Source organism: Chelonia mydas, chromosome 5 (genome assembly GCF_015237465.2).
Source record: "Chelonia mydas isolate rCheMyd1 chromosome 5, rCheMyd1.pri.v2, whole genome shotgun sequence".
Taxonomy (NCBI): Eukaryota; Metazoa; Chordata; order Testudines; family Cheloniidae; genus Chelonia; species Chelonia mydas.
Window position 1 is genome coordinate 110,939,100 of NC_051245.2, and position 27,964 is coordinate 110,967,063.

A 27,964-nucleotide genomic window follows, 5' to 3' on the forward strand; every position below is an offset into this window, starting at 1 on the left:
GGTGCCCCAAGTTTCCTGGTGCCCTACACAGCTGCATGCTTTGTGTATGGGTAAGGATGGCCCTGCCCGAGGTGCCAGACTAGAGAGGTACTGTACAGAAGACTCTTGAGCTAGCAGGAAGATGGGTTAGAGACCTAAAACAAAAGTAAAAAGATCCTTTCTCAGTGACCCAAAGGAATGAAGGCTTAACAAACCCATGAATTTTGATGCTGCAAGAAAACACAGACACAGACTGGTTGAGTTACAGGCCAGTCATGCCACCTTTTGTGTACAGGAAGGTTAGCTCCCTTTTCTCAATTCTGTCCCTGATATCATTCATCTTCTGTGGTATTTCTGAGTGTGGATGAGGTAGTGTAAATTATTGTAGTCAAAGGAGTTACCATGGTTGACATCAACTGAGTCTCTGGTCCCATATGAGTGGTTTAACACCAATCTAAACAGGTTAGAAGATTTATTTTTTACACCTGAACTTCCTGGAGGCCACATACTGGCTTGTACTGCTTACTAGATTGTGGTTACTAGGGCATTTGGAAAGATTCTCTTTCCCTTAAAACAATAAAATATGCCTAGACCATGGGAAGAGCTCCCTTCATGACCTGTCTGTCAAGGCAAGGCTTTGTTTGCCCCATGTACCACAGACAGTGTGTTTCCCCCCTACAACTTGTCAAAAGCATCCAACATATTTCTAGATATCTTGCTTTGATAAATGCCTATTTGCCACATGAAAAATAAGTCCACGTGAAAGCAGAATAATCTGTCATGATGGGACAAATGTATGATCTGCTTTTCTTGGCATTGTCTTCTGTCTGTTCTGAGGTTACATTATGGAAGTGCACATTTTCTGCATTTCACAGAGGGACAAAAAAGATGTTACCTGTCATAAATATAAAGGGAAGGGCAAACACCTTTAAAATCTCTCCTGGCCAGAGGAAAAACCCTTTCACCTGTAAAGGGTTAAGAAGCTAGGATAACCTCGCTGGCACCTGACCAAAATGACCAAAGAGGAGACAAGATACTTTCAAAGCTGGAGTGGGGGAGAAACAAAGGTTCTCTCTGTCTGTGTGATGCTTTTGCCGGGAACAGAAAGGAATGGAGTCTTAGAACTTAGTAAGTAATCTAGCTAGATATGCGTTAGATTCTGTTTTGTTTAAATGGCTGATAAAATAAGCTGTGCTGAATGGAATGTATATTCCTGTTTTTGTGTCTTTTTGTAACTTAAGGTTTGGCCTAGAGGGATTCTCTATGTTTTGAATCTGATTACCCTGTAAGGTATTTACCATCCTGATTTTACTTTTTCTTCAGTTAAAATTCTTCTTTTAAGAACCTGATTGCTTTTTCATTGTTCTTAAGATCCAAGGGTTTGGGTCTGTGTTCACCTATGTAAATTGGTGAGGATTTTTATCAAGCCTTCCCCAGGAAAGGGGGTGTAGTGCTTGGGGGAGATATTTTGCCGGGGGGGGGGGAACACGTTTCCAAGCGGGCTCTTTCCCTGTTAGACGCTTGGTGGTGGCAGCAATAAAGTCCAAGGGCAAAAGGTAAAATAAAATAGTTTTTACCTTGGGGAAGTTTTAACCTAAGCTGGTAAAAATAAGCTTAGGGGATTTTCATGCCGGTCCCCACATCTGTACCCTAGAGTTCAGCGTGGGGAAGGAACCTTGACAGTACCTCAATAATTAATTTGTGATGCTTGAAATCACCCAAGCTCTGTAGCTATTGAGCAATTTCCTGAGGTCATGAGAAGCTTCTCTTATTGTTGTACAGGGCCTATTTACTATTGGAAGCATGCATAAGCCTCCAAATGTATTTTTAAAAGACAGGATACCAGTTAGGGGTGGGTGAAGTGATTCAGATAAAACAAATATCAACTCAGATCCTCAGCCAAAATCTAAGCCAACCCTGAACCAAACGGAAAAAATTCAGTTAACTTTTCTTTTTTCACTTTGATACATTTTATTGTATCACTTCCTGTTTTCAGCTGGAAGCAGAAGAACCAAAATACGGTTAGAAAATATCATGTGAGTGTAGTTCCAAATCTCTCCTAGCAAGACTTCCAGGCTGCTTTCTGGACCAAGGAAATATTGATATGTGATTATTATCCTGATGGAGCCTCCAAACTTACTGAGAGGTTCACCCATCATTTATATCAAGATATTTGAATAAACACAAGTAATGTGATGTTCAGAACCTGAATATTATAGAGGAAAAATGATTAAACCTCTCACAAATATACAAGTAGTTACATGAGAGAGAGCATGCATGTGTGAATTGTGTTACTACTTATTTAGTTATATATCTACAGGAGTGGCATTTGTGATCATGATGAGCCTAACCATCACTTTTGTCCATGGCCTACTCAACACTTCACCACCACCACCACCCTCCATTTTAAGTAAAATAGTGTGATGTTTTGCTATTTCTAAAGCCATCATTATAAAAACCAGGCATCTGAGAGGTCTGGCATCCAAACTGCCTGTAGAATTGTCTCCTTTGCACTTACACAGGTTCACTGCAGCAATGGCTGGTGATGTGTAATCACAGCTGAAATCAGCGTATTGATCACCATTCAGTCTCCAGCACTGCAACAGCTGGTGCTGAGCTTTTAATAATGTGAATAAATAATTAGTTACACATTTTCAAGTTCCCCCCACTTCCCACTAACTCTCCACGTGGGAGGAGTGCGTGTTTGAAACGGGACAGGGATTGCACACTGTAAAGTGTTTTAACCAGTGGAATCTCACTTTATTTATTTGTTTGGGAGAACTGTAAGGGAGAGCTGAGCCCCACTGTGTAATTTTTAGATTGCTTGCAACATATGATTGTATTGACTGGACTCTTACTCCATGATCTCCTCTGTATCTTTGATTACAGGGGAACATTGAAAGAGGAAGGAGGAAGTACAGACTCCAGAGATTAAAAAAAAGAAAACCGTCAATAAGCAAAAAAAAGGTGCAAAGTGAGTTTGCTTGGCTAATTGCATATAGCGTAGAACTAATGTTGTATATTAATTTGGTGGAAGACATTGCATAGAATTGAAGCTCTAGGAAAGAAATCAAAGTTCATAGGGACTGTGACAAGCAGGGCTTGAATAGTAAATATTTAATGGAAATACTTCTGTCCTAGCCTATGAGATTAAGATGATTGACTTATTTTGAGAAGAGGAACTTTGTTTTCCCTTTGCCACCCCTACAACTTCCCCTTTAATTTGAGCTTTGATAAACACTCTGGGTGGAGAGAACCTATCTCATGTGCTGATAGTTTATAACAATGTCCTTATGACCAAAACACGCTCTCTTGTGCCCGTGTCCAGCCCCAGAAACATGGTAACAAGGTGTTTTCTATTTTTAGTTATCTCACTGCATCTTATTCATAGATTATGAGGCCATTAGGGACCACTGTGAACTTCTAGTCTGACCTTCTGTATAATACAGGACATAGGATTTCCCTGAATTAATTGTCTTTCTACAGCTTATCAATACTATTCTTGCTGTGGTGACTTCTGGGTTGTCCACACACAAGAAAATGCCCTTGCATAAATGAGTACTAATAGAAATAATGATTTCAGAAGTACTCCCTCCCCTTGTAGTGAAAAAGGGCCCTTTGTGCATTAGAAGGTATTGGAAGGGATGATGTGTCTTCAGATATATGAGGAGTCAGTGTGCTGTGTGGTGACATCTGCTGGGATGGGCAAATAAGGGGAAATCACAGGAGTGTGGCCTGCAGATCATAGTGCCTGAAAATCCATAAAAGTAACAGGGCCATTATGGAGACAAGGTGGGTGAGGTAATATTTTCTATTGGATAAACTCCTGTGGGTGAGACACAAGCTTTTGAGCTTACACAGAGCTCTTCTTCAATAAAAGCTATTACCGTATCCACTTTGTCTCTCCAAGATCATGGGATGAACACGGCTACAACAACACTGCATAGGGCCATTATTGATAGATGGAGCTCAGGGCATCAGCATTAAATTCATCCAGTGAGTTTTCTTGCTCCTAGTTGCTGGTCATCTTTAATAACATCTAATAATTTGCATTTAAATTGTGCTTCCCATCTGCAAAGTTTTTTTTTATAAACGTTATGGGCCACATCCTGACACCCTTACTCAGTGGAGTGGGACCTTATTGTGAGGGAAGTCCTCATGAAGGAAATGGGACTCAATGTGTGTAAGGGTGACAGAGTCTGGCCCTTAGGATCTGATGTTCAGAAAGGTAGGTTCATAATCATACACACACAAATGCACGTATAATCTATATCAACAAATTTCTTGGCTCTCACCAGGCCTCTTTTAAGTCTCCCACAGCCCTGTCTCAGTCTTGCCTGATATATGTACTTCCTCTCCCTTCAGTGGTCTGTGCAAGCTACAGAGAAGGGTTTCAGGGTAGCAGTGACCTTTGTAGCAAATTACCATGTACACCTTGTGATGGGGCTCCAGCCCTACATGGGGCTCTAAGGGGTTAATAGAACCCTAGGGAGGCTGTGCAGGAGGCAGCCAATCAGAGATGGGTTGCAGGGAGCAGACAAGCAGGGCCAAGCAGGCCCATATAAAAAGGGAGCTGCAGGACAGGAGTGCAGTTCTCTGCTGGGAGCCCAGGAAGGAAGGATTGTGTCCCTGGAGGGCTGAGAGAACTGCCTGCACCCTGGACAGAGAAGTGCAGCTAGCAGGGACTGGGAGAGCAAGAGATGGCTCCTGGCTGGCTGCTGGGGTTTGCAGGCTGAGGCCCTGAGGCAAGGGCAAAGAGGATGCTGGGGCCACGAGGAAGCGGCCAGACAATTTGCTGCAGTAGTCACTAAGGAAAGTGGCTGAACAACAGACTGCAGATCCCCTGGAAGGAGGAAGCACAGTGTGTGGCATGGCCAGCAGGATGTGTCACTGAAGAGGATGCCACGGTCCTTGGAGAGACGTGGGTCCTAGAGCATGAGTGATAGTGGCGAGGCAGCACCCGAAGAGGGTGCACTAACATGTGGAGCTTATCCCCAAGACAGCCAGAAGGAGGCACCAGAGTGGTGAGTGAGCCCCGTTACAACCCCACATAATTACCTCCATGGACTTGATTACAGTAGGCCTAAGATCTGAATCTTTCTGCTGGATCTCATGACTATAGGACACAGGTCTTCAACCTGGTGGTTGCAAACAGGTGTTAGAGTGCGTGTCTCTATGGGAAGGGGGTGTGGTCCAAGCACTCTATTGATCCACTATTGTTTAAGGAGAGGGAGTCCTGCCTAGAAGGCAGGGACACTTGAAGATGATCCTGGTATGAAAAAGTGGGTTGTGTTATGTAAAAGGTGGAGAACTCCTGCTGTAGGACTTTGCTAGTGTTAACAAAGGCAAGGATTTAACAGAAGCTTTGACTTTCCCTCAACCTACTGATTCATCCATGCATAATGTGGGCCACAGAAATATGAAGAAAAGACTCAGCACTGAGGGGTGACTGCAGATCTTGAAAGAATATGCAGGAGAAAGAAATGCAGGGGTTTTTGTGTGTGTGTGTTTGTTTTTAAAGCTAACTATAGACTTCCCTGGCTCCTTAAGAGGAAGAACGGCAGGTAGTGGAGCACTTGTGGGTCTTTATATTGTGGTGATGGTAACTTTATTAGGCAATCATAGTACAGTGATGAGCACAGTCTGGTTTAGACACACAGAATTTCCTTGTTCTATGGAAGACCTGATGGTTCCGTCATATGGTGGTGCGAGGTATAATTATAGCACTGTTAAATGAAATGTATGGGGACTTTGTACAGTATGTTCAGTGGCACTTTTCTTCTGTAAGCTTAATTTACAATTGACTTTTTAGCGGATATCCTATTTGGTGCTTGTGGGGAGCAGCTAGTTTAGTGAGTTTCTTTGTCCTGGGGAACTAGATGGGCTTGGCAGCTAAACTTTATAAATGTGTGTGAATCACGCTGCCCCAAGTGCTTGGCTTTCACATGAGTCACAATTTTTCTGTCATCACATCCAGCAGTTACAGTTCCTTCCTGTGGTAGCCTCTGTGGGCTCATTATCCTTGGGACCTGCAAAGAGCTGTTTGAACACAGACTGATGCACACGTGGGTGGTAATGAGAAGTGAGGGTTCAGAAACATAACCGTGCTGTAATGCTATGTAAACTGAAATTGATGAGACGTCTACATTGTATAACAAAACTGTCAGCTTTATTGTGTAGGTATTTAGTTGGCTTTTTAATTAAGATAATCAAAGCCTCTTGTCCTATGGATTACCTTAGACCTAAATTATGCAAGAAGGGCCCTTTCCCTGGCCCCTGTCCACTAGCAACTTGACCATGTACATTTTTCAGTGAAGAGGTTCCAAAGTAAGGCTTTCTTTGATCTCCTCAATTAGCCCTATCTGCTCTTCCCAGCTTCCAGCTGACCACAGTCTGCTTCCCCACTGCAGCGTTCCTTCTAGAAGTCTGCAAGCTCCTGAGCACCATAGGAACAAAGCCCCATGGACTTTTCTACAAGCTGCATCTAATATTTGGGGTAAGAGACCCTGGTTTCTGTGATGCCTCCATGCAGCGAGCCTGAAATTCTGGAACAGATTCAGGTATCTTTGGAATTTTTTGTTTTTTAATGTGAATTAAGTACAAAAATAAAGCATATGTTCTTCATATAGTTTATTCTGAAATTAGCTTTAGATTTTCCTGCAGTGTTTGGTGGGCCACAGGTATGTGTACTGATAATGCATAACCGCATTGCCCGATTATTTTGTGAGAATTTTCAGGTTAAGAGGGAGATATTAATGTGGCTGAAAGATAAATGACGATCAGGATTAAACATTTCAAGTGTAGTAATTTACGTTTGTAAAGAGCCTTTCTTCCTAAACACACGATGCGTATTAAAACACCACTGAAATGTAGTCACTTGTAACACTTGGGGAGGGTAAATTTAAAACCTGCATGGCATGAATGAAGCCAGTGCAATCTTGGAGGTATGGCGTCATATGCTCCCTGAAGCTTACACCTCTTGAGTAAACAAGTTGCTGTATTCTGCACCCCTTCTATATGGTCTTCAAGTGTCAGTCTACAGCTCTCACTGGAGTATTTCACTCTGGGAGTGACAAAGGCCTGGATTTCTGTCACTCAGAGAAATAATTGTAATCTTCACTCTATTTATGAATAATAAACGATGCATCTGGCTGCTACAGTAAATTGCCATTCCTGGGGCATTTAGGGATTCAAAAGACTTGCCCAGAATAAGAACTCCATTGGTAAAGGGTGTACAGATGCCATTCCTGTGATACACTAAGGGTGGAATCCACCTCTGTACAGAGTCCCAGAAAAGGTCAGTGACCAACTCACTTTATTTTGAGGTCTTAAGTAGTACATAGGCCTTTTGCTGGCTCTCTGCCCCAAGGTGAATTTCACCTTTATTGCTTCCCTAACCCGTCTAGAATCCTCTCTGTCCTATCTGAATTGCGCTTCAGACATTCTCATCTAGGTCCAAAACTTGACCAGGTACCCAGATTGCGAAGACATTGCCATGTCTGAGTTCAATAAAAAGATGCCTGACATCTGCATATTGATGACACTGTGGCCCGACAGGCTTCGCTTTTTCCCCGAGCAACCCTATAGATGTGCGGAGCAGCCGGTGAGACAGAACAGACCCCTGAAGAAGCCTGCCCAAAAGAACCCCAAGGTGAAATCCTGACCCCATTGAAGTTAATGGGAGTCTTGTCATTGACTTTGATGGGACTATGATTTCACTCCCGATGTGCACTATAGCAAAGAGAACCTCAGTTTTTAAGGTCTCCTTTGATACCCATGCACATAGTAAAGTGTGTGGCGTTCACTGTGTTTACTTTGGAAGGATCAGGGGCTGAGTCAGTTCTATTGGGATTCGCACTTGTGGTTCCATGGATGACTATTATTTGATTATATAATGTTTATGTTGCAGTAACATCAAGATGCCAACCTGATTGGGGCCCTCTTGTGCTAGACACTCTAGAAACCTAGTAAATTGCAGTCCCTGTCCCAAAGAGCATACGGTCCAAATGAGTTAGACCAGTAACTCCTCTCCCACTGACACACAGTCATCTCACGCATGACTTGTAATTATTAAAGATAACGAGAGACACATCCTCACAGAGAAACACTATGGCCCTTGGTTGGTGCAGACAGTAGTTTTATAGATTACAGTATTGCGCTTCCGACAGTAATAAAAAAGGATATGTGCAGCAAACAGGATACAATCTGACAGTTCACAAGATAGGCAAGGCTCTCTCACCGGAAGGGTTACAGAGAGGTGAATTTCTCATTATTGCTAAAACTTTGTCCAAAAAGTATTTACATATGCTCAGTTTGAGTTTGGCAGGAAGTTTTAAGGCAAAAACAGCGTGCCCTTCCGTCCCTGGTATATTTAAAAGCTCTTTCAGTGTGAGTCACTGGAGTTCTGTGGTTTGTGTATCCTGAAAGGAGAAAAGACTCTGTGTGATTATCAGGCATTACAAGCAGCTAGCTGTTCTTTTCTTTAAAAAAACAACAACTTCTGATAAGGAAGTTCATTATTAGGTAGGAAGTGTTTGCTGGTGGAGTTATACTTTTTCTGTGTTGCTGTTACTGCCATTGTGAACATACACAGACCTATATTGCTTTTACTTCTTAGCCCTGTACTTTTCCTGATGTGTTCCCTTATTGCAACAAGAGCAAACCCCCTTCTGGGTGAGCTGAGCCAAAGAAAACATGATGCAGAGCATCTGGAACGATTCTGTGCCGACCAACCTACTGCACTGTCATACAGTGATACTGTTTGAGCTACTAACGTGGCTCAGACTGCTTTCTACTAGCTGAAATTCAGTGACAGAAAGAGGGATGTCATTCTTCACCAAATGCCCATAACTGCAACAATGACTTCTCAACTGCTATGCCTTAAAAATTCGTCAAACAGCATTGAATTCACAATGGCACTTTCTCATAATGGCTCTTGCATAGTGTGTTCTGCACCACTGTCTGACATATTCTCTTTGAGTCAGGTCTATAGCCTGATGAAGACCATAAGAGGCAAAGGTCCTGTCACTGAGTTTTATCTTAGTGAACCAATGCAATGTGAATGGCATAATTAAAACTGAGTTTTATTCACTCACTTGCATTGATGTCCAGTGTCTGGTTAGCCCAAGATGGAAATCCTCATATTATTCAGAGAAGAATTTATTTGTAAAAAACCATTAGCAGAAACGTCTCACTAAGGAGGTAGCTCTCTCATCTAGCAAGAATTATCTGGGTTTTTATGACTGACATGGCCTATTGTGGTGTTTAGATGTTGCTTGTAATTATTAGAATTGGGAGCACTGGCTGTTGGGAGTCTGAAAGGACAGAAAACGGGAAGGAGGGGGGAGGAGTTGAGAGGCTGGGAGAGAGCTACAGAGGGTGCAGCAGCAGCTTGGTAGAGGTTTCCACTTTGAAAATAAAGTCCTGTTGAAGCCTGTTAGTACCTTGCCTGGTTGATATAACACTATCTCAGAACAGACTGAATAGGGAAGCCCTATTAGCAAGACCTTTCTTTATGTTAAGATAGAGGCAGAAGACAACTCCACAAGACTAACAGTTGATTAGTTAAGCAGGAACAAGATTATAAAAATGAGTCTTGCCCTGGAGAGTTGTGGTGCCTGAGCCTAGCTTACAGAGGTTAAATAATGGGGTTCAATGCGTAAAAGCTTTTCTTCCCAAAAGAACTTCAAACTGCTTTATAGTCTTGCTTGCTTGCTATACAGGAGGACCCTAACTTTAGGAGGCTCTTAGAAGACCAAAAAACTTTGCAAAATCAGATGTTTGGGTTGTAGTGTATGTAAGCTGTGTTTCAAATTCTGCACTCTTAAAAGTAAAGCATGTTAGATATTGTTTTCTGTTTATTTTCTTTGTCTTTTAAAAGGACTATTGCAGGTAAATATGTCTGTAAAATATACTGATAGGTATAAGGCTTTCGGGTGTGTGTGTGTGTGTACACAAACTGTAAGAACAGAGGTTCACAGAAAACTGGAAGAGTATTGTTCTAGATTACACTATAGATGCCTGAGGTAGCATTGTTATATATAGAGTCGTGTGTACACAGGTATTTGGTGTAATATTAATATTCACAGATAAAGTTACAACTAGTTGTGGATGGGGTTTTTTTGCACACTTTTAGGAACATGAGCATTGTTTTAAAATGATTTATACAGGTGTTATTTATTCAGTGTGAATAAGAAGTGATAGTTTTGTCAATATGCTACAGTGTACTTTTAGATTGAAGTAACTGATATCTGTAATTGGACCTTAACAGTAGTTCTCAGGCGAAGGCCCAACCGTGATTTTTATCTTGACAATGGTCTTTTAATAATTAATAATATTTAGCACATATATATAACAGCTTTTATTCTCTAAGGGTGGTTGAGCTCTTAGCTAATTTCATTTTTATGGAAGATGATCAACTCTTTTGTCCATGCCTGTAGAAGGTTTAGGAAGTCATTATTAAATACAGTACAACACTGTGCCAAGGTCTGAGAGACATCCAATCCTTTGGTTAAAAGGATTAAAGATGAAGGGGAGAGCCAACCAGTAAGATATAGAAAGGCTGAGTTCTGGCTGTGAAATCCTGGCTCCACTGATGTCAATGGCAAAACTTCCTTTGACTTTAATGGGGCCAGGATTTCACCCTGTGTTCCTAACCCAGGAGCGAAATGAAGAGAAGCTTTAAAGATGGCCAGTCTGGAAAGCAGGCAAATATTCATACTCACTACTGTCTTGAAGGGAATAATCAAACTCTGGTTAACCTAGTTTCTTTTATAGCTGGATTTCAATTACCCAGGTTTGCATAGCATTGAAAAGGACATTGATCCACCTTAGAACTGGATAGAGGTAGTTCATAGCCTCCTGAGGCATACTCAGAAAACTGTCCATGTACGCTATTGGATTCTTTGGAAATGGATGTGGTAATTGTAACTAAAACATGCCACTTAAGTACCCAGGCAGAATTTGATGTGGAAGCAATTTGTAGCAACATTTATTACTGCTTAATTGGCTGTTTGATTTTAAAAAAATGTAGGACCTAGTTTTGTAATACATGTTCAAAACCTATCTACATGTCTCAGGACCTCAGGGGATCTACTCACATATGTAATGATTGCTCAACATATATAAGATTAGCAAATTTGTCCGATAGTTAATTGCCATCCATTATGAATGAGACATTTTAAGGTTATAAATAAATAAATGATGACCGCAGCAGAAAAAGTACTTGATGTGGATGTAAAATATTAAATAGAAAATGTTTACTGGTGGATGTGGTGATCTTTTTATTGTTGTTCTCTATCACATGGTCCAAAGTTTCTCTTTTCTTTTGCAGATAGTATGCTGTTATCTCCTCTTTGCAGCCTGGAGTGAAACCAGCGGAAGAAAATGAATGCTCCTTTATTTCAGTGTATGAAATTAAATGTCTCTGGAGAAACAGAAAATATGATTGGGGTCAACTTGTTGGTTCAAGTGCTATGACTCTGAGCCTTTCGTGTTTGATTCAGAGCCAATGGAAGTGAGCTGGAGTCCAAATCGTGCCACTCCATCACCATTGTCAATAACTGGCACTCTTCTTGTCATTCTCAATAGACAAGGATTGGCTAGCACTGCCCTCTCATCTATGCAGGTGAGCTCCAGAAGAGAGCTGAGCCACACTACTGGGGTTCTGTAGAGAGGAGAGGAGGTTTTGATTCCCAAGTCTATCAGTATCGTACTTTTATGAGTTCTTAATTTAGAAATCAATAGAATTTTTTGGAGGGAATAAGCCAGTTTTTGGAGCCTTTCTTGAGGTGTAAAAAATGCACAGAAACATAGCAAGTAAGAAAAGTTAAGTGACTGGCTGAACGTCAGAGAGAAAATTGATAGCAGAACTGGGAACAGAACCCCAAAGTCCTAGCATCTAGTCCTCTGCTCTGTTGACTACATAGAATACTTCCCAGGCAAGAGTGCACGAAGCAGAGATGGCTGACAGAACCACTGCAGAGACCCAGTTAAATACAGACTTCCTGTTTTCATACAGATTTCAGCTGGCACTGTGCTGTTAGCAAAATTAGCATTTTCCCAAGATTTCTCTCTACCTCGCCTGTTCATTCAAGCACTCCAGTTGGGAAATGACTCTTCACAATAAAGATGAATAGTGCAATATTAATGATACCAACATCCTGGCTTTAGTCAGCCATTAGAAGCTATGCAAAGCTGGATACTTATACTCTTATCTGAGCTTAGCAAAATAAGCATTATTGTTTGTAAGCTAGATGTTAATAGAGGGGTTACATTTGGTTGGTTTTTTTTTGTTTGAATTAATTTAGTGATATATATCACATCCTCATGCCTCATCTTCAGTACAACACACCCCTACTATTGCAGTCCTGGAGACTTCATGCAGATCTGCCTGCAATGGTTTTAAAATGTACACAGCTAGAGATTAGTTTGAGATGATCAGTGCCATCATACTTGTGATTTCAGCCAGGGCATGAACTCATGTCCTCCAAAATGAAAAGTTAGTACACAAAACCACCATACCACCTATTCCTCCTTACTTTTGTTTTTTTAAATTTGGGTTTTCTCTATTGATTGCCATTATTCATATGATGCCACACTTGTTTATTTTTACTGTATATTATCAGTATATAAGACTATAGATGCGTAGACTTCAAGAATAATAATACTTAGCATGTAGATAGCACCTTCCATCTGAAAATTGCAAAGGGCAGCCCAAGCATCCCTTGGCACCCGTGTGAGGTGGGAATGAATGTATTTTTAGCCTCATTTTGCATATGAGGAAAACGAGGCACAGAGAAGGGAAGTGACTTGCCCAAGATTGGATAGCAAGTTAGTATGAGAGTTCAAATTAGAACCAAGGTGTCCTAACTTAGTCTTGTGTTCTAGCCACTCCAGCTGGATGCCGCCCTACTACTCCACACTTCCTTTTATAATATCACAAACTAGATGACAAAAGTTGGATTCAGATCTATTTGTACAGGTTAGGAGGCCATCCCTTTAATGACCTCATTTTGTTTTCAGCATTTTATTTCGAGTAGATGAAATGGAGTTGTCAATGGACTTGAATATGATGCCTAATGCATATGTTTGTGGGTGCATTATATGCACTATAGGTGCATGTGTGTGTGTGTGTGTGTGTGTGTGTGATTCCTACCTTTTGGAAAATCAGGCTCTCGGGGCCAGACTCTGCCTCTTTTACACACCCTGAAACCCGTTCATTAGGGTTGCTCCCAGAATAAGGTCCCACCCTTCTGAATAAGTGTGGCTGGTTGTGGCCCTTAATGTTCATAAAAACCTCTGCAGATGTAAAGCACTATTTACATGCTAATTCTAATGTGTTATTAAAGGCGATCAGCAAATAGGAATAAGAAAAATTCTTTAACTTTGAAAAAAGAAATCTTCCCCAAGTAAAGTAGGAGGAATTTTCACAATATAACTTTAAATTAAAGATTTTTGGGGTCACAACGGCATATTTCACCATTTTGCACACTCTCTGACCCATCATACACTGTGCTGATGGCATTATATCTTCTGTGGAACACACCTGGAACAAGACAGGCAGCAGAAACTGTTCTATAAGGGGTAACCCTGCTTTAGTATATTTTGTAGGTTTAGTATTTATAACACACTGGCTATGCTCACTCTGAACTGAACAAGATATCAAAGAAGAAACAATCCCTGCAGGCAAGCCTGAGCTTCTTTACCTGTAGTAATTATGATAGAAATGGATGAATTTTTAAGCAGAGAGCTAGCCACACAAATGGCAAAGAATGTGCCTGACAAACCAAAATTTTCAAGCTAGGGACTCAGCACATTTGAATATTTCTTGAAGATTTCTTCTATATAATAAATTCAGGAGAGTGAACAGTCCTTGTAGGGCAATTCTCCCATTCCTTTGGAACTACTGTCTCTGATCTTTAGAGCTGTTAGTTCCAGATGAAGAAGATGCACAGATGTGTATTTGATATGCCTAGATGAATATCCTTGAACAGGGAGTTACTGCAGGGCAAACCTCAAGCCTTCTCCTCTCCCACCTTTGTCCATTGTTGATAACCCTGCCAGTGAAACAACTTAACAAGGAGGTCCTCTCTGACTTCTCTATCTCCTTCACCATGCACACCCTGAGAAGTTACCAAATCTTGTTATTTATTTTTCAGTACCTGGTCAGGTTACACCATTCCTCTTTTTGGGTCCCTTTCTGGTTCCCCCGGCTCATTCTGACTTCTTGCCCTGACCTTCCAGGCCCTGCATGACTCTACCCTGGCCTTGGGTCGTGTTTCTCATTGCATTCTTCCTTTCCCATTTAACCCCACCAGTGACACCAACCTCATCACTCTGATTCCTTCTTTCTTCTGTCTTCCTTGCTGCCTCCCATGCATGGAATGACTTCTTATTTCCACTGCACCAGGCCCTCACCCTGTCCCCATCTAAACCTCTGCTAAAGACCCCTGTTCAGCGGCCCACAAACACCAACCCATTTCAGTGAAATGTCATCTCCACCATAGCATTTTAAAAAGGGGGACTGTAGGTAAAATGAACACCATATATTTATGGACAAGATGGATATTAACCTGAATTCAGTTCTCAGCTCTGCTATTGTCATTTTGTGACCTTAGGCACATCCCTTAATATCTCAAAAGCCAAATTGTATCTTAGTTCCCTATCAGTAAAATAGGAATAATAATCGACATGACAAAGGAAGTATTTAGCTTGTAAGGTCTCCAGGGCAGTGACTCTCACTTGCTACACTGCTGATCAGAGTCTAGGATAAGGGTGCCACAGCCTCGAGGCACAATTATAATAGGAATAATATTTATTCTTATTTAATTTCTTCCTCTGGACCTCTCGGTGTGGGTTTTCTTTTCTATGTCTGTTGTAGACTCCTGGGGGAAGAGCTGTCTTTATTTGTATCTTGCGCAGCATCAAGGACATTGCTGGTAGCTAATAAATAATTATTTCAGCAGCCTGTAATACTCAAAGAGGTTATTAGAGAGTACATTGTGTTCTAAAAAGAGCAGCAACATAATGCTTATGCTGCTTACAAGACACCCAGAAAGGTGTTCTTTTGAATATGAGATCAGAAACAGATCTCACAAATAAAGGAAAGCAAACAAACGGAGAAAACTGCCCACACAATGCTGAGGTGTTGGTGCAGGAAAAAGTTTGCTTTATGATTGAGATTGCATTCCTCCATAAAACACCTGAAAGGATCAAAGTTAGACAGTAGAAAGATGAATCAGAGTCTGCTGAGTCTGTTTACTAACCCTTCCCCATACTGAACAAGAATTCCTTAAGACTTCAAAGCGGAAGAAGTTAAGGTGTCGGGCCCTGATAAGCCCAACTTCTTTTGACACATAGGGACTCAGATGATGCAAAATCACAGCTCATCTTGCTTGTCACAGCCTTGTAATGAGGGAGTGGAAGGGATATGTGAGATAGCAAAAGGGGAAATAATCTAGAAGCTCTAAACTGAATTATTTTAGATCTCTCTGGGAAATGAAATTGTAAGCCAAGTCATTGTAAATAAAAACTGAAGTGAACCTTTTTTAAAGGTTTGGAAAAATATGTGGGAGTAGGCTCAGGCACATAAAGATAATTAAAATAGAAGGTAAGTAGAAGTAAACATTTTTAGAAGAATATGAAGGAAATTATTACTAGGATGCTATAATGCTTAAGTGACCTATTGAAATGTCTGTAGCATGTCAGTAATAATTCTGGTATTCTCTTAAATAGCATAAAGTTGTCTAATTCTGCCTGTTGTGTGGTTAATTCACGTGTCCCTAGGTATGTCTGTCTTCCTGTGTAACTGTAGAGCCTGCTCTTGTTTGCCCCCATGCATCCCTACTGTTTCCAAATTCTGTCCTCATTTTTGACTGTGTAGCCTCATTGTTTTTAGTGAGCCTGCACTAGTGGAAGTGTGTGCAGAATTTGGAAATTAGTTAACAATCTAACTCACATAACTGTGTTGACTCTACAGGACTAATAGTAGTAAAATAAACCCAAATCTCAAACCTTTTTTAATTTAGATTTCCGATTGAGTTTTCAGAGCAGGTAGGTTCAAAAAAACAAAACAAAACAAAAAACCCCTCAAGCACAATTAATTTTTAAACTGGAAGTCAATGATCCAGAGTAAACATGTAACCACATGTTGCAATTTTAGTCACTTCTCTGATGTGTAGTCTAACCTCAGTTTTTGCAACACTATAAATATGTCAGTTAGCGGTTTGATTTGTCTTTTAACTAAAATAGTCATACTAGTACAACCCCTAATATGGACACCGTTATACCAGTATAAAACTGCCAGTGTAGCTTAATCCTCTTCCAGTATGGAAATATGTCAGACCACTAAAAGCACTCTTCTACCAGTAATAACTGTATTCCCAGTAGGGGGTGGTACTGGTGTAACTATACTGGTATACTCCAAGTGGTACTTCTGTGTGCAGACAAAACCTGTGTAGAACAGCACTTTATGTATCCACATCCAGCTGGGTTTCCTCTAATATATATAAATGTCCTTCATCTCACAGGTATGATGTTGTCCTTATATCTCTCATACATAGCTATCAACCTTAAGGATTTTCCAAACAGCATCTCTGAGGCCAGGTTTTGTGAACATAGTGATTGGATGGTTCCTCCCTGGTAGAATCTCCCAATAAAGTAAATGCTGTAGCTTACTTTCCCTGATACTAGCACTGCAAAGTTATTTAGTAGAGCTGGTCAAAAAATTTTCCATTTAAAAACTGAAACAACAACTTGAAAAACAATTCAACTAGATAATTTTTGAGCAGCAAAAATTCCAATACCAAAATATTTTGGCCAAAAAATTAAAACTTTGATTTGAAATATTGGTACAGTGCCTCATAGGAGTTGTAGTTCTGGTGCTTCATGCTCCCATTATTCTCTATAGGCCAGGATTCCTCGTCAGACGACATCTCCCATGATGCATCATAGTCTCTCCTCTGTGTTGAGTAATCTGAGATCCTGCCCATGATGCAAAATGAAGGAAGTAATGTGGGTGGAGAGCCTAGCCCATAGAGGAAAATGGGGACATGAGACAGCCAAACTATAATGCTCATGAGGCATGCACGTAGCATTAAAAAAAAAAAATTCTGAGGAAAGCAGGCATTGTGTGGTAGCTTTTATATTCAGACACTTATTTTAGGTGGGACCAAAAAAATGGTGTATTGCAATATTCACTTCATATTACAGTCAAGTTGTGTCTCCTGTCACATGCCTGTGAACTCTAGTGTGGTATTCATGGGACTGGACAAAACAAAAGGACTGCTTTCCCATTAGTTTTACTATTGATGACACGTTGTAGCAATTTAGTGGCCAAGTTCCTCAAACAGCCATAAAACACATCCTCTTCTGTATGTTGCCATTTCCCCCTCTCATTTAATCTTGTTTTTATGGCTGCCTGTGTGTGACTAAAAGGTGTTTGTATTGCTCTTATCAGTTGTTGTCTGCCTGGTGGCCTGACATCAGATACGTTTTCTCTGACCTCCTTACTAATATTTTCTCTTTTTGTGTAAAGCGAAGGAGGATTTTTATTTCAAAAGCAGCTTCATGCCTGTGGCTACACATGAAGTCCCCATAGAATTCAATGGGAACCTCATATGTACATCCATCCACTAGCAGAACTTGACCCCAACACAGCAGTCACCAATAAAATCTTTACATTTGCCACTTGGAGATAATACACATTACTGTGGTAGCTTAATAATGGAAAATACTGTGAAATACCATGATTCTATCGCTTACTTATAAATGCAAATGTAAAGATTGTAGTGGGGAGCATCACACATTGATCCTTAACTCCGCTCTGCTACCTTGCTCCACTTGCTCTTGTTGGCCTATGGTCATACGGGCACTCAGTAGCCATGTTTCCCATCCTCCCCCTGCCACCATAGCTACATACATGGTAATGGTGGAAGTTAATATGAGTTCAGGCTGCTTCATATGATGGTTTGTGGGAAATAATCCAGAGGAGCTGAATCCAAGGCAGGCTCACCTGCTTTGTCCCATTAGAAAAGAGTAGTCCAGACAGATGGGACATTTGCCCCAAGCATGTCATCAGCAGACCCCACAAAGCCAGCTGAACAAAATCCTGGTAACTGTTAGTCCTGCTTCGTTGTTCCTCCACTTGCCTTGGGGTACGTTAGAAGACAAAGACACCATCCCACAGACCAATAAGTAAAGTGTTCATTGCTATTAAATCCCTGTAAAGTTTTTGGACAACTTTTTTGCCCAAACAAGCCTACTGAGTCACTCCTAACGATACACAGCATTCCCAAGTGGATTGTCACAGGTCCTGTTTCAACAACACTTTAAAAACACTTCTCTGTTGCTCAGGGAAAACCCCTATATTTCCTTCTCTTATTCATGGGGATTTCCCAGTCTGAAGAAAAACAAAGTGTCTTTAATGCTAACAGATGTCTCTAGATCCAGCTTCTCTGCTGTATTTAAAAACTAAAATAACTGGCCATAAATAATTTGTAACAGAAAAGGAGGTGGAAAAACAGCTCAAAGTAATAAACCAATTTTCTGTATAGCATCTTTAATACAAAAACATCCACCCCACCTTATGGTATCAATGCTTACTGTGCAACAAAGAATATATAATATAAAGGAAAGAAAAATGCTTTCAGCTTTTCAAGCCATACATTCAATTGTAATCCTACTAGATTAGGGGGTGAGGAGAAGCATTATAAGAGACATAGGCAAGATATTATAAGAGAAATTTTAAAGTGAGATTTAAATAGAAATAATTAGAGAGAGGCTTGAACTACAGAATTTGGATTTGGATTGAGTAATCAGACTTTAGGGGTGAAATAGACAATGGCTGAGGGAATGAAATGAATCCCCTAACCCAGACTCAGGGCCTGGGGCTGCAGTGTAGACCTCTGTCTACTGTTCTAGCATATGAGCTGAAACAGAAACACAATTCAGCCATGCTGTTTGCCATGGATGTTAGGAACTCAGAGCCACATTACTTTAGATCCCCCTGGTTCTTCCAGGGAGGACCAACTCCACCTCAAACATCACCCTCTGTGAGGGGCTGTGCATGCCCTGCGCAATGCCATTTAGACATGATCAGTGCATTTACACTTGCATTTCCTTATAAATGTGGCAGAAGATAGGCCCACAGCTAGAGGAGACAGATACTTATACATAGGAGGAGATTTTGCAAAACACAGTGGCAAAGAGACAATGGTAGTAATGCTGATGCCCAGACAACACTAAAAGGCAGCACCTGTAACATGCGTGGGGTACATTCAGATGGTAGGAGTTAATAAAAATGCCTGTGCACATAAATCTGCTCCAAGATGGTTGGGTAGCTCCTGCTGGATGTATAGACTGCACATTTATTTATACTGTGGCAAAGTTGCCACTCTACCCTGTCCTCTCCAGGCTGGATGCAGGACTGCAGCAACATGGGCCTCAGTTTCCCTCACCGTCGTTTGGCTTACTCCACCTATAGGAGTGTCCTGACTTTTTAGCCAGACTGCTTTGCAGGGTCCAGCCCCTTCCTGGCCACAGAGTCTGTTATCAACCTTCAAACAAACACCCCTCGTCCCTTAAACCTTCAGCCCAGCAATGCTCAGTTAGCACAGGTATGGCTCTGCTTCCCCTGGATAAACCAGTTCCCCAATCCAGCAGTTGGCACGCTCCTGTCCTGGATCAGGGATTCCAGCAGACTCTAGCTGGACCCCATCTTAGTTCTCGAGCTTACTCCTGGAGATACCTAGCTGGTCTTTTTTTCTCCTTTTTCCTCCTCCCAGCCTTCCCTTCCCTTCTGATTGCTTCCCAGAAAGACAGCACTTTCCACATTCTCTCCTCAACTGGGTTCACTCAGCCTCTTTATGGAGACAAACCCTTGCTTTCACCCACCTGGGCTTTATTTCTCATTAGACCTGGCTTTTCCCCCTAGGTGCACACAGGCTGGTTAATTGGCCTTTGAGCCCCATATTAATCTTTAAAAAAAAGGAGTACTTGTGGCACCTTAGAGACTAACCAATTTATTTGAGCATAAGCTTTCGTGAGCTACAGCTCACTTCATCAGATGCATACTGTGGAAAATACAGAAGATGTTCTTATACATATAAACCACGAAAAAATGGGTGTTTACCACTACAAAAGGTTTTCTCTTCCCCCACCCCATTCTCCTGCTGGTAATAGCTTATCTAAAGTGATCACTCTCCTTACAATGTGTATGATAATCAAGGTGGGCCATTTCCAGCACAAATCCAGGGTTTAACAAGAACGTCTGAGGAAGGCGGGGGGGGGGGGGGGAGTAGGAAAAAACAAGGGGAAATAGGTTACCTTGCGTAATGACTTAGCCACTCCCAGTCTCTATTCAAGCCTAAGTTAATTATATCCAATTTGCAAATGAATTCCAATTCAACAGTCTCTTGCTGGAGTCTGGTTTGAAGTTTTTCTGTTGTAATATCGCAACTTTCATGTCTGTAATCGCGTGACCAGGGAGATTGAAGTGTTCTCCGACTGGTTTATGAATGTTATAATTCTTGACGTCTGATTTGTGTCCATTTATTCTTTTACGTAGAGACTGTTCAGTTTGACCAATATACAAGGCAAAGGGGCATTGCTGGCACATGATGGCATATATCACATTGGCAGATGTGCAGGTGAACGAGCCTCTGATAGTGTGGCTGATGTTATTAGGCCCTGTGATGGTGTCCCCTGAATAGATATGTGGGCACAGTTAGCAACGGGCTTTGTTGCAAGGATAGGTTCCTGGGTTAGTGGTTCTGTTGTGTGGTATGTGATTGCTGGTGAGTATTCACTTCAGGTTGGGGGGCTGTCTGTAGGCAAGGACTGGCCTTTCTCCCAAGATTTGTGAGAGTGTTGGGTCATCCTTCAGGATAGGCTGTAGATCCTTAATAATGCGTTAGAGGGGTTTTAGTTGGGGGCTGAAGGTGACGGCTAGTGGCGTTCTGTTATTTTCTTTGTTAGGCCTGTCCTGTAGTAGGTGACTTCTGGGAACTCTTCTGGCTCTATCAATCTGTTTTTTCACTTCCGCAGGTGGGTATTGTAGTTGTAAGAATGCTTGATAGAGATCTTGTAGGTGTTTGTCTCTGTCTGAGGGGTTGGAGCAAATGCGGTTGTATCGCAGAGTTTGGCTGTAGACAATGGATTGTGTGGTGTGGTCAGGGTGAAAGCTGGAGGCATGTAGGTAGGAATAGCGGTCAGTAGGTTTCCGGTATAGGGTGGTGTTTATGTGACCATCGTTTATTAGTGTCCAGGAAGTGGATCTCTTGTGTGGACTGGACCAGGCTGAGGTTGATGGTGGGATGGAAATTGTTGAAATCATGGTGGAATTCCTCAAGGGCTTCTTTTCCATGGGTCCAGATGATGAAGATGTCATCAATATAGCGCAAGTAGAGTAGGGGCGTTAGGGGACGAGAGCTGAGGAAGCGTTGTTCTAAAGATAAAATGCCATAAAAATGTAGGCATACTGTGGGGCCATGCAGGTACCCATAGCAGTGCCGCTGATTTGAAGGTATACATTGTCCCCAAATGTAAAATAGTTATGGGTAAGGACAAAGTCACAAAGTTCAGCCACCAGGTTAGCCGTGACATTATCGGGGATAGTGTTCTTGACGGCTTGTAGTCCATCTTTGTGTGGAATGTTGATGTAGAGGGCTTCTACATCCATAGTGGCCAGGATGGTGTTATCAGGAAGATCACCGATGGACTGTAGTTTCCTCTGGAAGTCAGTGGTGTCTCGAAGGTAGCTGGGAGTGCTGGTAGCATAGGGCCTGAGGAGGGAGTCTACATAGCCAGACAATCCTGCTGTCAGGGTGCCAATGCCTGAGATGATGGGGTGCCCAGGATTTCCAGGTTTATGGATCTTGGGTAGTAGATAGAATATCCCAGGTCGAGGTTCCAGGGGTGTGTCTGTGCGGATTTGATCTTGTGCTTTTTCAGGGAGTTTCTTGAGCAAATGCTGTAGTTTCTCTTGGTAACCCTCAGTGGGATCAGAGGGTAATGGCTTGTAGAAAGTGGTGTTGGAGAGGTGCCGAGCAGCCTCTTGTTCATATTCCGACCTATTCATGATGACAACAGCACCTCCTTTGTCAGCCTTTTTGATTATGATGTCAGAGTTGTTTCTGAGGCTGTGGATGGCATTGTGTTCCGCACGGCTGAGGTTTTGGGGCAAGTGATGCTGCTTTTCCACAATTTCAGCCCGTGCACGTCGGCGGAAGCACTCTATGTAGAAGTCCCCAGTCTGCTGTCTCGACCTTCAGGAGGAGTCCACCTAGAATCCTTCTTTTTGTAGTGTTGGTAGGGAGGTCTCTGTGGATTAGTATGTTGTTCAGAGGTGTGTTGGAAATATTCCTTGAGTCGGAGATGTCGAAAATAGGATTCTAGGTCACCACAGAACTGTATCATGTTCGTGGGGGTGGAGGGGCAGAAGGAGAGGCCCCGAGATAGGACAGCTGCTTCTGCTGGGCTAAGAGTATAGTTGGATAGGTTAACAATATTGCTGGGTGGGTTGAGGGAACATTGCTGTGGCCCCTTGTGGCATGTAGTAGTTTAGAAAGTTTAGTGTCCTTTTTCTTTTGTAGAGAAGCAAAGTGTGTGTTGTAAATGGCTTGTCTAGTTTTGGTAAAGTCCAGCCACGAGGAAGTTTGTGTGGAAGGTTGTTTTTTTATGAGAGTATCCAGTTTTGAGAGCTCATTCTTTATCTTTCCCTGTTTGCTGTAGAGGATGTTGATCAGGTGGTTCCGTAGTTTCTTTGAGAGCGTGTGTCACAAGCTGTCAGCATAGTCTGTGTGGTATGTAGATTGTAATGGATTTTTTACCTTCAGTCCTTTTGGTACGATGTCCATCTGTTTGCATTTGGAAAGGAAGATGATGTCTGTCTGTATCTGTACAAGTTTTTTCATGCAGTTGATAGATTTCCACTCCATACGGCTAAATGCAGTGCCTTGCATAATGAGAGGTTTCAGAGTAACAGCTGTGTTAGTCTGTATTCGCAAAAATAAAAAAAATAAAAATAAAAAAAAAGAACGTTTCTCAGATGTTCTTGTTAAACCCTGGATTTGTGCTGGAAAAGGCCTACCTTGATTATCATACACATTGTAAGGAGAGTGATCACTTTAGATAAGCTATTACCAGCAGGAGAATGGGGTGGGGGGAGAGAAAACCTTTGTAGTGGTAAACACCCATTTTTTCATGGTTTGTATGTATAAGAACATCTTCTGTATTTTCCACAGTATGCATCCGATGAAGTGAGCTGTAGCTCACGAAAGCTTATGCTCAAATAAATTGGTTAGTCTCTAAGGTGCCACAAGTACTCCTTTTCTTTTTGCGAATACAGACTAACATGGCTGTTACTCTGAAACCTGTCATATTAATCTTTAGTATCTTGTGTGGTGTAAACATCGTATCACAAGACCATGATGAAAGGAGAAATTGGTTTGCCTGATAAAGTTTGCCTTGAATGGCACCCGTAAAGTTAAGTTAAACATATATGCAAAGGCTTTGCTGCCTTGTGGCATTAATTACCTTCTACTGCTCAGACGATTAGACCATTCTGCCTTTTCGTGGGTCTTATGGTATTTTGGTATCCTGTATAAACCAAGAACCACCCATGTGTGTGCATATCATCTCTCTCACGTACATGCTCTTAATGATTATCTGAACATTTTTAAACCCTCAAAAAGTTGAGTATTTGAGTTACCGTACAACAGCTCACAGGCATTCTTATTGTATCAGAAACAATTTATCCATCCCTAACATACACCCATGCATCCCTCACAATTTGGTGAGAGGCAAGCAAATTTAAAATGAACTAAAACTGGCTACTTTTTCTTTGTTGGCTGAAAACTGTGATCATAAAGTCTGGAAGTCACTCCTCGAATCCACTTATTTTCCAAGCAGATTCAATTTAAGACTGAAATAGAAAATGCCACCTTTTTATTTAGTAAATAAAACTAGTAAATGAAGCGATCAGTGGTCACTCTTAGGATTTTGGGCCAAACTCATCTCTGAAATGTACTGGCTTACTGAGTTATTCCTAAAATGAGTTTTTCATTAGATGTCTGAGTGCTGAGTTCCATGCTTTCAAGTAATAAAAGATTAAGGATTTGCTCCAAGCTATCATTGCAGTCTGCATGAACTAATTTGTTATAAAAATAGAATTTTTTAATTATTCAGTTATTTTATTTCAGTGCAAATAAATCTTTTCCACCTATTTGTCAGTTTCTTGCATGTTCACCTCAGTGCCTTGTATGTGGTCTCTTGTGTATTATACAACCACCATGGGCTCATTTACATGGCCCCCACACTGTGCACATTTAAACCCTTATTAAAGACCTACTTCTGACATGCAGCCTTCAATGAATTGAGCTGATGTGGATATTGTTGTTCCCCTAACCCTAACCTTTATTTCTTTGTCTATCTGTTCTTAGCCTGTGAGCTCCTTCGAGTAGAGACCCTCCTTCTTGAATGCTCAGAAAGCATTGAGCGCAGAGGGATGATATAATAAATGATCATCACCATCATCATGGCAGATCCCAAAGAGGCATCCCCTCCTTCTGTATTGAGTTCCATGCAGCATAATCTGCAGGATCCCGGAATGGCCCTTTCAAAGGCTTTGTTGGTCATTTTTGCCTCCGTGGCCATTTGGGCCACAAGGACACAGGTGGTCAATTTCACTATAAACCCCCTCATGATGTGAAGGTACAGACCCTGGAGGGTGCTATAATAAATAAATGATAGTCGTCATTTTTTTTTTTTTTTGGATGCTGAACATTTGGTATGTTGTCTTTTTAGGTTCCCATCTTTCTTGTACAGGAACATAATGGCTATGGGTGAGATTCTGTGCTGCAGCTCTCAGAGGCCCGTAGCAGAGCTCTTAGCTCGGAGGAGGGGCCCCTCTGGGGCCTCCAGCTTAATTTAGAAAGCTCTGGGGGGCTGTCTAAATTACATCAGGCTCCTGGGCTACAGTGCTGCTCAGAATATCTGTAGCATCGTATGCTGCAACCTTGACCTGACACGCCCTTCCCACTCCCTGCCCTATCCTGCTCTGCCTCCTACACTAGAGTTGGTGAGGGTGGGTAATTAGAGGGCAGCCTTACAGCTGTCAACCAGAGAGCCTGCAGCAGGGGAATCCTCCCCTGCCTGAATATAGGCTTTTAAGGCCCCTTTCTGCCATGCCAGTCTCTTTATCTGATGTAAAGGAGCTGGAGTGGGAAGGAAAGTGGGGGTGATCTCATCTATGTATACTGATATATGCCATGTGGACAGATGGACATGTGCAATCGATATGAAATGTGTGTCATTTTAAACGGTGTTTAAACCCCATTAAAATGTGGGAAAATAAATCTAACTGTCCCTGTTTCTTATTTTCTTTTAACCAATCATTATTTTATTGTTTATTTCCTAAAAAAAGAAGAGCAAATAAAATGCATTCTAACAAAGCAAAAAGACAGCTTTTAGCTTTGAAACCAAACGCTTCATCAAGAATGGGCAAGATGACACAGCCTTCAGTCTGACAATGAGAAGGTGCCAGTGTCTGGCAGCAACCTGATTTGCTAAAGCGTCAGCGCTAGCGTTGTGATCAGATCTTGACAGACTGTTTCCATAATGTTTGATTTACTGTGATCCAGGTTATTAATTTGACACTCAGTCTTTATGGATGATGCCACAACAAAGTCTGTGGCTCTGCATCTTATATTTCTAGCAATAGCAAGGACGACAGTGGGTATATTGCTTACTCAATGGCTTAGTGGGGACGAGTAGTATGGTGTCACTTTCTAAATACTAGCACTAGGTGGTGCTAATAAACCTTGCACAGAATTGTTAAATCTTAGTTACACAAAACGTTATGAAACAAAAATCTAAGCTAACAATGATTTTAAAAGTTGTATTTTAATCTGCACGATTTATTTGATTAAACTCTCTCTGATAAGCAATTTACTCCACAGGTCAATTTACTATGTATTTATTAATTTGATTTTAAGTGGGTTTATGCTTTTTCTCTCCCATTTTCCTGGTACACCCAGGCATGCTTAAAGATGGCTCAGTGAATCTCTTCAGAAGATAGGTGAAGAGTCATAGTTTCATGACTTTTGCAGAAGACTGACTGCAGGTTTTTCAAATGATGGCCCTGATCCTGAAAACACTTATGTACAAGCATAACTTTACTAACATAAGTAGTCTCATTGAATTTGAGGGAACTACTCACATATGTAAATGCAAAAGTGTTGCAGTATTGGGCCTAGTGCACTGACATCTATTAGGGTTGCCAACTTTCTAATGGCACGAAACCGAACACCCTTGCCCTGCTCCTTCTCCGAGGCCCCACGCCCCACTAACTCCATCCCCTCTCCCTCTGTCTCTTGCTCTCCACCACCCTCACTCACCTGCTCATTTTCACTGGGCTGGGACAGGGAGTGCAGGCTCTGGGGTGGGACCAGAAATGAGGGGTTCAGGGTATAGGAGCAGGTTCTGGGCTGCAGCAGGGGATTGGGGTGTGGGCTCTGGGGTGGGCCAGGGATGAGGGGTTTTGGGTGCAGGAGGGGGCTATGGGCTGGGGAGTGAAGTCACAGGGTTCGGAGTCTGGGAGGCAGTTCTGGGCTGAGGCAGGGGATTGGGTGTGGGAGGGGGTAGGGGCTCTGGGCTGGGGGTACAGGCTCCGGGATTGGCCAAAAATGAGGGGTTGAGGGTGCAGGAGGGGGCTCTGGGCTAGGGCAGGGGGTTGGGGTGCTGGGAGATGCGGGGTGCGGACTCTGGGAGGGAGCTTGGGTGCGGGAACGGGCTCTGGAGGAGGTGTGGGGTGCAGGCTCTGGGAGGGGGGTTGGGTGTGGGAAGGGGCTCAGGGCTGGGGCAGTGGGTTGGGGTGTGGGGTCTGAGCGGCGCTTACCTTGCGGGGGCTCCCCGGAAGCTGCGATATATCCCTTGGTAGAGACACGGCCAGGCGGCACTGCATGCTGCCTCCACCCGCAGGCGCCACCACCGCAACTCCCATTGGCTGTGGTTCCCAGCTAATGGGAGCTGCGGAGCCGGTGCTCGGGGTGGGGACAGCGCGTGGGGACCCCCTAGCCGTGCTTTCGCCTAGGAGCTGAGGGACATGTCGCCATTTCTGGGGAGCCAGATAGGGAGCCAGTCTGCCCCACCAACCAGACTTTTAATGGCCCAGTACGCAGTGCTGACCGGAGCTGCCAGGGTCCCTTTTCAACCAGGCATTCCGGTCGAAAACCGGACACCTGTCAACCCTAATATCTCCACTGTACCACACCTATCATGATAAATCTAGTTGTAGTAAAGATTTAGACCCCAATTCTGGAAACACTTAAACACATACATAATTTCACTCATGAGTAAAATTTGCATGTATGGGTCAATGTTTGTAGGATCAGGGAATGTGCTTTCATCCACAGTTTGTATAATGTCAAGTAAACTGTCAGTGTTTAACAATAATTAAAAACACAGAAGTACCTACAAATTGTGAATACAGTTGTTCTACATTATTTGTTGCAGGCAGAACTTCGTGTAAAATAAACTTCCTGAATGTTTTTGTTCCTTCCACTTTGAATAGCATTTTTCCCCTTGAGGCTCAGTGTTTAATATATTTATTCCATTTAGAGGAACACATTTATGGAGTGCATATCCATGTGTCATTGGAGTGTAACTCAAGGTTTTCTGCTTAGTAATCATTTAGCTTGAGAGCTGGATGGTGCTTCAAATCCTCCTTGATGAGCATGTGGAGATTACCTGAGTGGCAAGAGAAACTATGGAGTTTGTGAGAACAGCATGTTTTCTGTTCTTTGTTTAATTTGTGTTTTCAAGCCCCTCAATCCTTAAAGAACTCGCCTGAGCATGAGCACATATTGTGAGATTCCTTTGCCTGACAAGAGTATAGAAATAGATTTAAGAAGCATTCTTAAAGGGGGATGACCTCCTTTACGTCTAAAGCAATAATCTAACCATATTAGTGAAAACTGTCCTTGGC

At 42.2% G+C, this 27,964-nt stretch overlaps 1 long non-coding RNA gene across 24 annotated transcripts in view; it reads left to right on the plus strand.

Annotated features, from left to right (window-relative positions):
* The window catches only part of LOC114020757, a 139,369-nt gene extending 113,379 nt beyond the window's left edge, over window positions 1-25,990 (plus strand). For 16 of the 24 annotated variants that reach the window (XR_005225795.2, XR_006291349.1, XR_006291336.1 and 13 more), the window contains 4 exons: window positions 2,869-2,953; window positions 6,355-6,539; window positions 11,312-11,605; window positions 24,420-25,990. This is a non-coding gene — a long non-coding RNA (uncharacterized LOC114020757). Of the gene's footprint in view, window positions 1-2,868; window positions 2,954-6,291; window positions 6,540-11,311; window positions 15,731-24,419 lie in introns of those variants that run through there. The other 8 variants (XR_006291338.1, XR_005225796.2, XR_006291344.1 and 5 more) reach the window with 6 other exon arrangements.
* The last annotated feature ends 1,974 nt before the right edge of the window (window positions 25,991-27,964 follow it).